Here is a 15,717-nt window from a genome sequence, read left to right as displayed (position 1 = left end):
CCGGATGTGGTTCTGCACCTCGTCCCACCATCGGGGAACCACATGAGAACCATCTGGAGTGGTGCTTTGAATAGCCTTGATGAAAGCTACAAAGGTACATCTCCTCCAGAACCCAGGACTGCAAGATGTTACACGTATTCTACACGCTGATCCTCAAAAAACACACGGAACTCTCAGATAGAGAACCGAATAACACAAGCCAGCTTAGGCCGTTTTCATTATCATGGGCAAATCACAAGCACTCAGAAGGTCAGGCCTTCATCAACGTACATGGTTACTGCACCATTCAATCCAGGCAACTTTCACAGCCTAGAAGCCAGACATCACTAGAAACCAATTAACCAACTGATACAGTCATGGCCAAGAATATACTACCTGCACCGCCTTCAGAAAATGTACCACTTCTCCCAGAAAACTGTTCCAATTACAAATGCTTTGCGTTCATTGGGACAACACAAAAATGCAGAGAAAAAAAAATCAGATCTAGTATCATTTCATAATTATTGACTCTCTCAACTTAATATTTGGTGGCACTGGTGTGCAGAGACTTATAGAGATGCAGGGGCAAAACACTTTCCAGAAATGTAACTAAAGTGAACAGCAAAACAATTTTTGGACTATATAATTATACCTATATTTGGTCATTCTGGTAATTGTAGCGGCCAGTCTATGAATACTAAAATAATGAGTGTAAAAATCTTAATATTAAACTGTTTTTTCTTATTTAAAAAACATTTTCTGAAAGGAATGCAGGGTAATCTCAGTAATTGCCATATTTAACATCATGCTTCAGGTTTAACATAAAAGCTATTTCTGGAAGCAAATTCCTATTTTTCTAAATTAATGTGTTTGTGTGCATTTTTCAAATATAATTATTAAGGAGATTAATCACAGACAGCTGCTGCTGATCTTACTGGCCCCAAGACCCCTGATCTGAACCTAATAATGGCATCTTTTACATTTTACATTTGCCCTGGGTGGTGCAGGAGGGGCCCAAGCTGGAGCGAATAGAGCCACGCGTGGCCCTGACGTCCTCCCCCCTTTACAGCCGCTGGTGCCAGATAGCAAAGCTGACAACCCAACTGAGAGGGAGCTGCAGCCCAGCAGGGTCACGGACGCCTCAGGCGGGGGGTGCCTGGGGGGTGCATGTACAGCCCATTTCCAAGATCCTGCGGGTAGCCTCCAGTGCTTGGCTGTGACAGCTCCCCCTTGTGGTCCCTTCGCCCTCTTTTCGCGCCCCCCCACTCACCCCCACCCTACTTTCCGGCAAACATGGCACAATCGTTTTTTTTTGTACTCATAGTTATGTTACCACTGGTCATCTCTGAGAGAAGGCAGGACATATATATGTATATATAAATTTTATATATGTGTGTGTGTGTATATATATATATATATATATATATATATATATATATATATATATATATATATACACACACACACACATATATATACACATAAAAGACACAGCCCTGGTTGCGTCTGAAGCTAATTGGCTATAAAGCTTTGCTTTCCGGAACATTCCTCAATTTTCATTAGCCTGGGCTGCTCAGCATGCGAGGGGGAGTCCATGCCTTCCGAGTGCATCGCTGACTCATATGGAGCACTGTCTGGAGGTAAATTAGATTCTAAGAGGCAAAATCATAAAAAGTTTAAAAAAAAAAAAAGTTCTGCTCAAACTCTTGACCAAGGAGGAAGAATAAGGACGGGTGCTACTGCTGGCGGAGTTTATTTCTGGATGTTTCCGGAATAAAAATGAAAAAGTCTGGCCTTCAGGATGGAGCGGCGCTGAGTGACGGAGGAGAAACCACGCAGGATGGGGCGACCACATGGAAGGTTCCGGATGAGGAGTTGAGCTCCTCTGCAAAAATGGTCCTGAATGAGGGAGATGATGGAACAGTGTCTTCTTGGGTGGCTTTGGAGACTCGGAAGCTTCCTCTTTTGCGTAGAGTTTGACTCTTAGTAGATGCAGACATGGCTTTCAGCCAACACAGATGTTACCTCAGCTGGGGGCTGATTTCGGAGTGGAGTTGCTGCTGCAGAACTGTTGGAGGTACCTTCAGACGCCGAAGTTTTGAAGAAGCACCCCTTGAAGCCCAGAGCATTTCGGAGAAGTCTTTCCCAACATTTCTAAAGTGGAATTTTAACTTCCGCAGAAGTCACCATGAAAGACTCTGCTGCTGGTTATGCAATCCCACAGCCATGGTAGATTCCAGAAGAATCTTCCATGTTTTTTTATAGACCGCCAGAGGTTTGGAAGCCAAAGGGAAATACTCAGGGTATAAAAAGACAGACAGAAGAAGAAAAAGTAGAATGAAGAATAGATACAGCAACGTGCTGCTGACGCACTTCAATGTACCACTAGTACAAAATCAGATCAGTCCAGATGGCTGGACCCAGTACAGGGTCCTGGTGAAACCCAAGCCTATCCCAGGATGCACTGGGCCGGAGAACACCGCGGATGGGATGCCAGTCCAGGACAAAGTGCTCACACCCACCAGGGGCAAATCAGAGTCACTAGAGAATTTCTTTGGAGAGTCGGAGAAAACTCAAGTTTCGAGAGTAGATTTACAAAATGGAAGGAGATCCAGGCCCATTGAGCAGAGCAGTGATTCAAATCCACAACCTAGAGGTGTGTGGCTACAGATCTGCCCACTGAGCCAAAATTCTGCCCTTAAAAGGCCTTTAAAATAACAGAATACATTTAGACCCAGAAATGTCCAAAACACTCCAGGAAATGGGCTGCTCTGCGAGGACATGCCTTCTTCTAATGACAACAGGCCCTGTTTGAGGCTCCATTTCCCAAAGCTCATTTAAATAGGTAAGACAGACTGCTACGGACACCGGGAAAAACTGTTAGAAACTAAATTTCTGGGAGCTTCCATTCGAGACGCCCCCCCTGCCTGAGATTTTTGCCCTTCAGTGTGAATAAAAGCGTGACTTCTCTCATCTCCGGGCACCAGCTGCTTACATAAAACAGCACAGCCTGATCGGCTCCCATTTTGCAGGCATCTACTGCCCTCATTTAGTTTCTGGAAAAATCCTCCCATTCGCATTTTGTTTATAGATTTTCGTAGGTTTTGAGGGATTTTAGTTTTGCAGTGCTCAACGACCGCCACCAGGGGCAGCCTGTTAATTACGTGCATAAGGCTTGTAGGGAGAGACATACATATAAATACATATAAACTACTTTTAAAAACTGGAAAGTGTCAACAAAGTTGACACAATACAGAACTTAGTTAGTAAGGGCACGGCCCATGTGCCGACCCACAGAGGTTCACTGAGTATGCAGAAGTGGAGAGGGACTCCCTATCAAAGGAGAAATTGGCCAGCTGAGACCAGGGGGCCTGTTGTCAAGGAACAGCAGGGTTTGGGGGTGGTGTGAGTCTGTCATGATTTCTCAGCCCTCCTCCTGTACCAGCGCCTCCTGCAGACCTGCCAGGGAACAGCAGGGAACAGCAGGCTTAGGCGGCGAGAACCACGGAAGCCAAGTCTGAGATGGATGAGGGAACATTCTCTGCCTCTGATTCCCTGCAGATACCAGAACACGAGACACCTACGATTACCGTAAACAAGGCATATGCGGGCCTGTGCGGGAAAAGCCAGAAATATCCCCTAATATCTGAAAAGAAGAGTTAAAGCACAAGAGAAATGAGATTAAAGCAAGGAGGGAGATTGAAAAAGAAAGTGCAAAATTGATTGAACGTTATAGTGGCGTAATTGGAAAATGAGATTTCATCGCGCCGGCCCTGGAAGACTGATCACACCTCTACATCTTCCGTCTCCCGCTTGTTGTTGCTCCGTCAGATCTAAAGCTGATTGCACAATATTTCACCTCGTTCACCCGTGAGCAAACTGTTAAATTGGGACGCAGAGCTCAGTGAATGTAATACCTATAAAACAAACATATTGATTCACATTAGGTCAAACGTGGGGGTCAATGACAGCATGGCTATGGATTAACATGTTCTCACGCAGATCTGCCACTCCCCACAGAGTACGAAATCCCTTTGGCGATGGTATGCTCCTGAAATGCTCTACAAGTGTAACGCAATCTGGCCCTCATTGGCTAGATTGCTTATTTATTTGTCGATACAACTACATCAGCCAATCAGAAGCGGCTCACTGGTGAAACATTATTATTACAGCTCCAGGGAAGTTCTAAGCCTTCTTAGCTCAATCTCGGCATCCCTTGCGTCTGTCCTGATACATCCCAGCCCCATGCAGCATAATCCAGAGAGATCAGAATTTCATTGTCTGCTAAGGCAAATATGGCAAAAGGCTGGTCCAGGTCTGTGCTGCATGTGGAAATTGAGCAGTCAGGGTGGTACTGGACTCTGCCAGGGGGTCCAGCATTGGTGGGTTTCCATCAGGGGAAGTGGTCTGTCACTTCTGGGGGCGTGGTCTGACACCTCAGGGGAGTGGTCTGTCACTTCTGGGGGCGTGGTCTGACACCTCAGGGGAGTGGTCTGTCACTTCTGGGGGAGTGGTCTGACACCTCAGGGGAGTGGTCTGTCACTTCTGGGGGCGTGGTCTGTCACTTTGGGGTGGTGGTCTGTCATCTCAGGAAGAGTGGTCTGTCTCCAAAGGGGGGTGGTTTGTCACCTCAGGGGCATGGTCTGTGACTACAGTGGGAGTGGTCTGTCACACTACAGGACAGGACAAGCCAATACCTTAAAAGAAGCTAAACATTTACTCTAATGAAGATAAATCCAACAACAAATGGCCACTGTGATAAGCACAGGGCTTTTCTTCCATTTTTCTCTTGATAACTGCCTGCACTAGTCACACCAGTTCTACTGGCATTGTCTCCACACATGAGCATTTGCCAAATAAATAAATGAGTACAAATATGAAACGGAAGGCAGAGACAGTGGATGAAAGGAAGTGGGAGATTAGATCCTGTCAGAAGGAAATGGCTTTATTATTAAAAAGATAGTGGGTGATAATTAACATGCCCACAATGCAGATGCTAAGAATAGAAGAAAATCTATAGGAATGCTAACGATACGGCACCGCTGGTGTTACCATGGTGATGGAAGCAGCTGCTGTGCAAGTAAAACCAGGAGAATGATCAATTAAGGAACACACAAATATTTCAAGAACTGATGTTAAGGAAGAATTTGTCATGAAATAAACATAGGGTGCTTCTTCTCAGGAACCAACAGATCAGGCAGTGCTATGGTAACCAGACCCCCCCCGATACACCTCGAGAGAAAACGCTCAGCGTCTGACAGAGTGTTAGGAAAACACTGTGAAGTCAGAAGATGTTCACGTTTCAATGGCTTAGGAGCCCCGACCAGGTCAGGGTGCAGCCGGCTAAAAACAAAATAGGCAGGAGCTAATTATAGGCCTGTCAGCTGTCAGCTAAACCGCTGTTATCCATCCAAAGCTATTATGCAGACCTCTCTCACGGGGTATTATATTAAAGCCCACGGGAAAAGAGGCCTACTGTTTTATTCTTCAGGCTCGCTCTTCCATTGAGAAAAGCTGTGTTATGAAACAATTTATATAAGTTCCACGCTGAAAACCACTACAGCACTGTAAACTCTTTGTAAGGACATGACTTTTGTCATCTCAGTTGCTTGTGATTGTTACTATTGCTACAACTCGACCTAGACCTCAAATAAATGTAAACGAAGACAGAGGAATGAGTCCTGTTTTCATCACGCAGTCTGTGCATAATAGGTGGCAGCAAATAGCTGATGGACACACACACAAGGGACAAGAGCCTCTGAAACTGGAGCGGTGCTGGCACCTGTCTGAATAGGGGATCATGTGATGAGTCATGTGACACTGTGGAAACACACACTCATCAGAGGGAAAAAACAGCCGCCCGTCATCATATTCCGGAAGCACCATCCCCTGCAGTGTGGCTCTGCAGCTTCCCCGCTCTGTCACTCGCTGCTTGTAGGGAGAGGAAAGCCTTTCAAGCTGCAGTGTGGGGCCAGTCGCGTACAGTGCAGGGCCCAGCTAAAGGCACGGCCTGTTCCACTGCCCTGTCAGTCACCTCAGTGGCCCAAGAGCGGGCTCCCCCGAGCACACCACAGAACAACAGGCGAAGGACAGCTGGATTAGCATAAACAGCAGCTAAGAAAAACAGGCTGGGGTGCATCCGCTAAAAAACACACATCACCATGGCCTGAAAGCCCTTAAGGATAAATATCAAAGCATTCCTATTGGTGTTGTGTGGACTTGGGGGTGGGGCACTCTGGTGTCATGTGACAGCCACGTCCATGCAGGGGCCTTCGTCTCTGCTTGCCAGATAATTGAAGGCTATGTTCCTAGTGGGAGGGGGGGAGCACACTAGACCATTGGGGAGCTGTCAAATTAAAGGTTTTAAAAGAGGAGGTATGACTCGCTGCAGCGTTTACGGTCTCGATGCTCACCAACAAAAACTGCGACAGTACTGGGAATGCAGGAATTTTGACCTGGCTCTTAAATCTACATGCTTCTCAGACCTTCTTGAGGCAAATGTTCCTTTATTATTGAGTTTATTTTCCTCTGAGAAATCAATACACATGGATGCCAGGAAACACCGTCATCGGTGGAAACCCACAGCGAACATCAACAGGCTACTCACTTGTCGCTCTGTGAAAGTCACATGACCCAACAGGAAGTAATGACAGATGTTTTACATCATCTTCCATTGGTGAAGCCCAGTTCCAATACTAAGAGCAAAAGTATGGTAAAAATCCCTGAATGTTGTTCTTGCCCCACCCCAAAAATCATGTGTCCAGTATTCTAGCAAAAGGCACTTGGATCCCAGTTGCATTCATCCTAGTGGCCCAGGGTCATTTCAGGCAATGCTCTACTGCGCTGCATTATAGATTGACTAGTTCCAATGCCCCCCTCTCCAAGCATTAACTGCAGGAGAAATCCAGATATGCGGCAGGCTAATGATAGATGGGGGTTGTACTCAGGCTTTGCAGGGATCACGGAGACCCGGTTTAGAGAGAGGACTGGGCAGCGGGAGGAGCAGAATATCCCGGGGCGGTCGGCGCGGTCTGGAGAACCTGGCACAGCGAACCTGCGACTCACCGCAGCACCAATTTTCATTTTAGAAAAAGCGAAAATGTGCAGATCAGCGGCCAAGGGGCATTTCAGCTGCGGCTGCATTTACCGGCCGGCGTTGTCCGGCCCAGAGGGAAGGCAGCTGCTGGCGACAAGAAAATTAAATATTTGCGCTTCTCCATTCCCGTCCAGCAGCTAAGCCTCGACTTTAATTAAAACCGCGTATTTTTAGTTAATGGACTATTAACCTCGAATGTTTCTTAATTACTCTGGGCATCGGGAAGCGCAAACGCGGTCTAAAGACAAGTCCAGGGCATCGATATGAAACGCCCAAAAAGAAAACCTGCTCTGCTCTCAGCCTTAACGAGCTCATTTGCACAATTAGGCAGAAGCAAAACAGGGAGGTTTAAAAGAGAAACTCCCAGGCTGATAATTAGTCTGAAAAAAACAATATACTGAAGAAAGAAAACATAAAGCTATCGTTTGCAACCATCCGCACTCCATTAATACAGTGGAATATCCAAGTTTGCAGAACTCCTTGTAATTACATATATACACAATCTATACACAGCACTGTTAGACTTTCCGTCCTCCAGATGGCGTCCTTGCAGAAAGCAGCCTTTTAGGGTTTGATTTCTATATCCATAAGGAGCTGGGGGTGTGTTTTTCCCAGAAGTCATCTGGAAATTTGGATGTGCACCTATCCTTTGGCTTCCTGTGATTCCCAGTCAATCACAGGGCAGTGGTACACCCTGGACAGGATGCTAGTCCATCATAGGGCACACACACACACACACACACACACACACACACTGTGGGCAGTTTAGAGACACCGATTCACCTAAAGCATATGTCCCTGGACCGCAAGAGAAAACCCACGTGAACATGGGGAGAAAATGCAAACTCAGCCCACACAGAGCCAGGAGCAGAACCTGAACCTGATCCCGGACGCCCGCTGAGCCAGCCTATACAGAGCAATCACACTTGTCACACACACCAGAAGGTATATTTTATACATACCAAGTGCTGACATATTATACCTTTATAGTTGCAGCTAAATCACGTTTCACATAAACATAGAATTAACAGTTTTCAAAATATCTGACATATTTAAAAGTTTGCAAGTTACCATCTTCTGCTCATATTGATGTTTTATGACTGATTTATGATTTATATTGATACATATAAATTGAGCACATATACACACATCACATACACCTGTGTAGAGTCGTCGACACTATGCAGAGTGCATACATGTGCAGTTAATTCTGATCCTGATTTAGTGGATTTGAGCCAGTGTGGCATATGGGACAATGAGGTGCGACTTGCAGCCAGTCAGGCAGCGCTCTTTATGGACACGTCAATATTACTCTCGGTCTGGGGAAATATACTGCTAATCTATGCATTAAGCCGACACTGCGTGGCACATATGCAGCATGTGCCGTTTCTGCATGTTCTGGGTTTGTTTATAAATGCTTATTTCTCCAGAGGAATCTGGCAGGGCCCTGTCGAGAAGGATGGCTCATCTGTAGCTGCAGAAGCGCAGCATGACCGGGCAGGTTATGAACAGTGGAGAAGCAGATGAAGTCCCAAATCTCGCCCCGCAGATTTATACTCTGCATCTGAGCCGTAACACCACCGTCACTCATAGGCATTAATGGGAGCTGCTGAAAACTGGGAATAAAAGAAAACGGCCCACGGCCGGCATGAAGCAGTCGTGAGGCGAGTCACATGAAGCCAGAGTGAGTCACTGTGCGAGTCACTTTACAGAAGCAGGACTGGGGTAGAGACAGACAGCTCGGCATGGCACCAGATTCCCAAGTCTGAAGTATATATATTTTAAGCTGCATTAATAGAACAGATAAGGGAGCAAGAAAGCGAGAGGGAAGGAAATGAAGGATGAAGCCAACAGTGTTATTAAGGGGCCCCTTCTTAATTTGCACCCTTTGATAAACATATGGTCTTTGCGGACTAACAGAAAATGGGCTTTTTGGGATCAAAGGACTCCACTGTGAGGTCAGATGGCCAATGATGGAGATCAATCTGGCCACCGGAATGCTGTGGGTTCACGTTCCAGGACAGGCCGCACTGTTATACTATACAGGAAGCTACATACCCGATAAGCTTCAGGAAGATAACTGACTGCTTGGGTGAGTAAAGCTGTACCCTACCTGAGACTGTTCGCAGACAGCCGTGTGTTTTGTTGGTAGACCTTTGAAGTCCACAGGTGTAGAAACAGCTGTTGGCTTAATTACTGAAGGGAAATTTCCACCAATTCTACCAACAACACATGGCAGGAAATTCTGTCAGTCTGACCAGAATAAACAAAATCCCATTTCCCCCTGGCACCTCACACGACTCCACTGTGCTGAGCTTGGATTTTGGCGAGAACTGTCTATTCTGAACCTTTTGTGGGCCAAAAGCAGTCCAGTTGCCTGTACTGAGTCAAAGCATGAATCATTAGTAAATCTTACCACCGGGGGTGTTAAACTAAGACGATTGTGGCCTGATTTACTACAGGGTGGCGGAGGAGAGTTTATCTTCTTTACCATCCCAGGCCAGTCTGCAGCTTTTCGTTTTACTCTTAATGAGAACTTGCCATAACTGGAAACACTGGTCTCACTCACAAAACAAACAAAAAAAAATTGTAGCTCAAAGTTGGCATGTCTCTGGAACTAAACTAGCGGGTGACGTTAATAGCTCCACACCAGCTGATGCCTGGTAAACAGAAAGGAGTACGGTGCTATGGCAGCCAATCAGAACAAGGCCATGAAGGGGTTCCCCATGTGGACCAAACTGAAAGTTTATCCAGACCCAGCCAATAATGCATCTTAGTTCATGTAAAAAGGCTTAACGTGGTTTGAAGTGCAAGAAGTGTGGAACCACCAAATTTCGCACACAGATCATTTGTTATAATCCCCCCCCCCCCGCCTCCTCCTCCCCCCATGACAGAGAGTAGAAACGATCAGCGAACGTTACAAAGTACCCATTTTTGTTATATATGCCTATATCAAAGGTCATTGTTAATTCATTAAAGTTCATGAAATACTGTTTAGTTATTGAAAAATGTTCCTGACCTCTGACTTTGAACAAAAATCTGATGCAGACCTTTGATCAAAAAGTTTGAGATCCCCTGATATGTACGATTCCGGGCGAAACACCCTACATCTTAAAGAGTGAATTCGGGTTGGACACTAAATAAAGTGGTACAGTTTTGGCATGATTACTTCCTGGTTTCATGAAAGCCAATCAGTAAAGTGGTTACTGGGCTCATGCATGTGACGCATACACTACACCGAGACTGCATTCGTTGCCATGTCACAGTGGTAAGGCATGTTAAATCTGCATGAAGTGTGTCACTATGAGTTCACAGGATGTGGGGAATTAAGGGGGAACAAATCGCTGCTTGATCTGCCACAGCAGAGTGCCAAAGGCTGGCTATAGAACGTTACATCATCAAGAAAGACAAGGGCGGCACTGACTTGTTAAACTCGATCATTGTCACAAATCCCTTCACCTGCCAGCTGACGAGGCAGAGAGGCACAGCAAAGTAAGCATCCGGGCTGCAGGCCTAACTCTCCCTGACAGAGATGCAGGAGCCTCTCCAATCCTGGGACTTGTCACATCCATCCTGGAGATTCCATTCTTTAGTCTTCATTCACTGATCTTAACTGAGACACCAGCGCCTGGATTGAGGAAAGGAGGTGAGTTATGTGACAGTGTCCTAACCCCCTTACCTGATGACGGGACTCAGAGGCTGACCGGTACTGAGCAAATGCAGATGCTTATTCATGTATTAAAATCAAATCGCATATGATCTGCTTTTTTTCATCACTCTCCCTGTAGATGAGCCAAGACACCACTTTGGACTCCATTATCATTAAGACTGATCATTTTTACTGACATTATATAAAACAAAATGAGGCACATTTACATACTTAAAGCACTGTCCTGTCGTTTCCAGGTGGATGACACCATGCACCACCAAAGAGTTACAAACTCTGTAGTAGGGGGGCGGCGGTTTGTGTAACGCTGACTTGCACGGACTCTGAAGGTGTAGTGGACTGCAGCCACCAGCGTGACCTGAAGCAGATGACCGAGTCGGACTCAAGCATGACAGAGACGGGGACAAGATTGTGACAGAGAGCCAGGAGGCCATGGGCGTAAATTATGGGGGGGATGGGGGGGTTGTAGCCCCCCCCCCAATAAATCAAAACCAGCTAATACAACCCCCCCAATAATCATGTTTCCCCCGTAATGGGTGGAGACCTCAACCAACCCTATGTTACAGCCAAAGTTACGCCCTTGCAGGAGGCAAAATTGTAGCTTAAATAAAGGCTAAAGGTGCCTGCAAACTTTCATATTCTTATATAAACGTTTATATTCTTTCTAAAGTAAAAACAAGAAACATGGTAATGGTTTTCTTTGTCAGGCTAATATCGCAAGTTTAGCAAAGAAAAAAAAAAGAGCTTAGTTAAACATTGATAAAAGCAACTGTCAACTGAACTGGCATGACAAGTATGAGGAAATAAGGGACTGGTGTAATTAGAAAAACATTAAATGGCCAAACCTTAGGATCAAATCCAACAGGACATGGCCTGACCCTTTCTGGTGGTGCAGCAGGCCTGCCTCCGGGAAACACAAAGCTCGCATAAATCTTAACGTGTTTAATTAAAATGTCTACTAACTGGCAGTATAACAAACAACTTATTTTTTCTCTCAATGGGGCATGAGAAGTTCTCTTTAGCTTATAGTTACCTGCAAAGAATATGCATCTTCTTGTCCTTGTCGAAAAGAATTAGATGAGCAAGTCCCTCCCTGCCCCGGGCAATAGAAGGTAAAGTGGACATACTTTTTTTTTAACGTTTACAGAGAGACTTACAATACCTGTGCAATTACGCGTTAAAATGTGCATATTGAAAATACCACTTAAAGTAGCTAACTAAATGTCCTCCCTTCAAGTGTTTTTTTTCCCCCTTTTTAAGCATTTAGAAAATGAAATGCTGCCGAATTAACGTAAATGCTCACAAGGTAAAGGCACTTAAAGAGCGGTGGTTGCGAGCGAGGTGTCTGACAGCCAGACAGCGTGATATCTCAGAGAAGCAGATGGTACAAGGATGGGACAGAAACGCTGCAAGAAAACGGAAACCCACATCAGTTCATAAAGCATTCAAAGCAGATGGCGATGGGCTGCTACACGAAAAATAAAAACGAAAACAAGCCGCCTGATCGGCCGCGGATGCCGCTCAGCTCCCGGAAAGCCGTCTTAACGGGACCTCGCGGTCACCGTGTTCTCCTAATTGGTGCAGTGAAGCAGTATCTTGCATTTCAAGCACAGTGATTTTACATTTCACACTATCACACTTTTGTCTTAATTCGTCTGACAAAAAGCACTACCCACGTCAATATAAGTACGAGTAAGAAAAAAAGCTTTTAACATTATGACAAATGGCTAGTGTTTGTGTCGAAAAGAGATGCGCACTGCAGACACGTATTAACTCCGCCATCTGTGCCCTGAGCGGTGCATGGCCGCCTACAGCTCAGACCCCCCCCCCCCGAACTGAACACGGCGGCGCCTTGGAGGTGCGACGAGCTCCACGTTAACGGAGGTGCGCACCGACACGGTTAAGATGCTCTCTAATGCTTCGATGATTTCAAAGTGAAGGGGTCAGCACGTCACTGCTAATCTATAGTAGACATTTGGTCCCCACAAAGTAATATGAACCTAATCCACCCCCCGACACACACACACACACACACACACCAGGGGTCCCCGGGTCCCCACAATTAAATTTGCTGAGCGGGGAGTTACGAAATATATAGGCCTACGAAAATAAGCGGCGAAATCGCTAAATGGATTTAGAATAATTATTTTTCAGGGCGGTTGATACAAAAATACAAAAAGAGAGCTTCAAAATAATCGGAAAATAATACCTTACAAGTGATTATTGCGCAATATAATGATACAAAGACATTACATTTACTTAACTTTAACTGCCGTTATATCGGAAACGTTCTCTATTGCGCTCTTAAGTTCGGCGTTTAATTTAATGAGAACATCACCGACAAGTGTTCTACGTGGACAGCAAGCGCATGATAATTCGGATTTTCACAGAATTACTTAATTATTACGTCTGGAGTATCTGCAGTAGTACAGGTGACCAACATTTAAAAATCACCATAACACCCTTGGAGTGGAAGTCAGTCTAAAAGAAATGCAAACCGGGCAATCAAGGGATTACAGAGGCTAGTGCTGGGATAATTAGAATAAAGAATTGCTGAAACCATTTGTCAGGGTATTGAACTCAGCCTGTATACTAAGCCCGTTTAATAATGAATACCACCTCACTTCGTGTAATCAAAGAGATGAATTACACACACGAACCATTTTGCTGCTGACTGCATTGCAATTTCGATATGGAAAATAGTCTTAAGGGAGGCTTAAAAATGTCAGCATAATTAAGAAAAATTCAAAGTTCATGGTTACCAACTCAAAGTTAAGACGGCTCAGGCAACACCGTGTCGGAAAAATGAAGTTGGGAAAGGAAAATACCTATGAATTTTGCGCACGTGACACGTCTAGTTTAATGAAAAGAGGGAGAGAATTAAACCCTACAGCGTCCGATTCTCTCTATTGCGGTTAGGCGTATGGCGCCCTCATGTGGAGCAGTGCGACATGTGCTTTTTCTGTCACTGGCGGTCAACAGCGAGGCCCAAAGACCAGTAACACGGCACGAAACCAAGAAAATTATTGAAACCCTAAACGTGCAATCAGCAATTATATAAGGACGTGAGACAAAAATAAGGTTGAAAAACTGATAATGCTAACCAGGTAATGGTGGTTCAGTGGCTATGACTGTTGCTTCATATGTCCAAGGTTGGGGGTTTGAATCCTGCCTTTACTCTGTGTGTGGTCATGACTGTTTCTTCCAGAAGCCCAAAGTCATGCAGGTTGGCTAATCACAGTCTATAAATTGTACATGTGTATTGCATCCAAACAGCAGCCCCTGTCCCGATCTCTATGCTGCCTGAAACAAGATTCAGGTAACCTTGAGCAGAAAAAGTGGCTGGAGCTGTCACATGCATCCCAGACCCCCTCCCCCCATGACAGGGGAGCTGCTGGGCTTTCCTCTTCAGATATTCCTGCTACTCCTCAACACTTGATAGACACCAATGAGGCAGCTGGGCTGGATTCCTAGTCACTGCATGCCTGGGTACTCAGAGACTTTTCTGTTGAAGATGACTGACCGGCAGAAGACCCAACACCACATCTTCACAGCATGAAGTGTACCATTTTCTCATGGGATCATTATTTTGGGTTTTGTCAATATAACCATTTTTTGAATACAATTCTGTCTTGGAAACATCATCCCAAAGGAAAGGAAGGAAACTTATTTGGCAATTCAGTGAAGCAGAAATGGTCTTATTGGAAAATGGGATGGAGGTAGATATATCTGAACCACTGCTGTACCCGAATTTACATTATCAATTAAATAATTAAGTCATTGATCCATTACTGAAAAGCAATTAAACCTTTCAAAACAAGGTAGATAGAAATGATCTCATGGATATTAGCACCACTAAGCTACCAAATCAACATAATAAGATGCAATTTGATGCGGGAACCTTGAAAAAGTACAACCTCAGGCATACACAGGCTGTTGTTCTGGCACCATAATGTGAATATTTATTTTTAATTTGATTCAGTTAATTTAAAAAATGTTCCGTTTGCTATATAGTGCCTTACCCAGCATATTTGCCCAAAGTAGGGCGCTTGATATTACAGATAACGATTTGTATGCATGACGTCACCATGTAGTAGACGCTTATTGTTGCAAAATTATACCAGAATATGTGTTTTAGGCAGCTAACACTGTGTGCTGCAATGATAATCATGCTACCAAACAAATACAATGAACAGAGACGCTGGAATGCTTTCACTCAAAGAACACCTTCTTCTCAGTTAGGATTCAATAGTGTCTATCCGCTTTGGTTTGTAAACGGCTTTTTTAAGGATCCTGCAGTGATCTTGGATCTAAACAACTTGGCAGCAGTTTCCCCAACAGCTGTGACACGAAAATCCAGCTACTTTCATCTATCATTTTTGAGCTGAGTCAACAGGGTGCCCGCCTGTCTGTAACCATGTGACGTCAGCAACCTAAAAATAGCGCACCGTAACGTGCAAGGAAAACCTGGACCAAACTGACAACCTTGAAATCTCTGCATTCAGGTAAATTGTGAGATTTGGACAACTCATTTAAAAATTTTCATGACTATTAATAGTTTTGATGATAGTAAGCTGCTACTCACTGTCTACCATGCTGACTGCTGACAAGTACATGGTTAATTTAATTTCAGAATCACTACATTTAACTAAAGCACGTATGGATTTTCCACGTGACCCTATAGTGGCCAAACAGTTGGACGTTGGATGGATGGACATGTGAATTGTGCTGTTAAGCGAGTTTGCTTCAAGAAACTCCCCATCAAAGAGTGTTCAGATGATGCAGGTTAATACCACCTGAACTGGAGATTTATGCTTTATGTAAGGTGCAAGCACATTCAAACAGGGATACGTATATAAGTTGAGATGTTTAATATCAGCTGCACCACGTTACTAGTCTGCCAACAAACCTGTTTTATTTGGTTCATGACGAAAGATCGCAGCAGAATGTCAGGTTTAAAGTCAGCATAACATTT

Source organism: Paramormyrops kingsleyae, chromosome 2 (assembly GCF_048594095.1).
Source record: "Paramormyrops kingsleyae isolate MSU_618 chromosome 2, PKINGS_0.4, whole genome shotgun sequence".
Lineage (NCBI taxonomy): Eukaryota > Metazoa > Chordata > Actinopteri > Osteoglossiformes > Mormyridae > Paramormyrops > Paramormyrops kingsleyae.
Note: the sequence above shows the minus strand (reverse complement) of the source record.